Source organism: Sinocyclocheilus rhinocerous, unplaced genomic scaffold (assembly GCF_001515625.1).
Source record: "Sinocyclocheilus rhinocerous isolate Xijiao unplaced genomic scaffold, SAMN03320098_v1.1 scaffold1953, whole genome shotgun sequence".
Taxonomy (NCBI): domain Eukaryota; kingdom Metazoa; phylum Chordata; class Actinopteri; order Cypriniformes; family Cyprinidae; genus Sinocyclocheilus; species Sinocyclocheilus rhinocerous.
This window is the reverse complement of record NW_015652261.1, coordinates 253,328-253,602: the sequence shown is the minus strand read 5'-3', so window position 1 is coordinate 253,602 and position 275 is coordinate 253,328.

Genomic DNA, 275 nt, shown 5'->3' with positions numbered 1-275 from the left:
TTCCCATCCCCCCAACACTGTCACTCACGACCAGAAGTCAAGACTAACACAATTCACCTTGGTGACCACATAATCGTTTTGTATTACCTATTTTATTAGCCATTTGTGCAGGATGTGCAGTATCCAGATGTGCAGGAACTATAGGCCTGTATTTATAATATTTTGAATGAAATGTGCGTTATTAGGAAGAAAGTCGAAGTGTGACTGACTTTAGCCCACTAATTCCATTAGAGTATTGCTCTATACAGTGGACCCCTGCTCGTTTTAACTGCTCG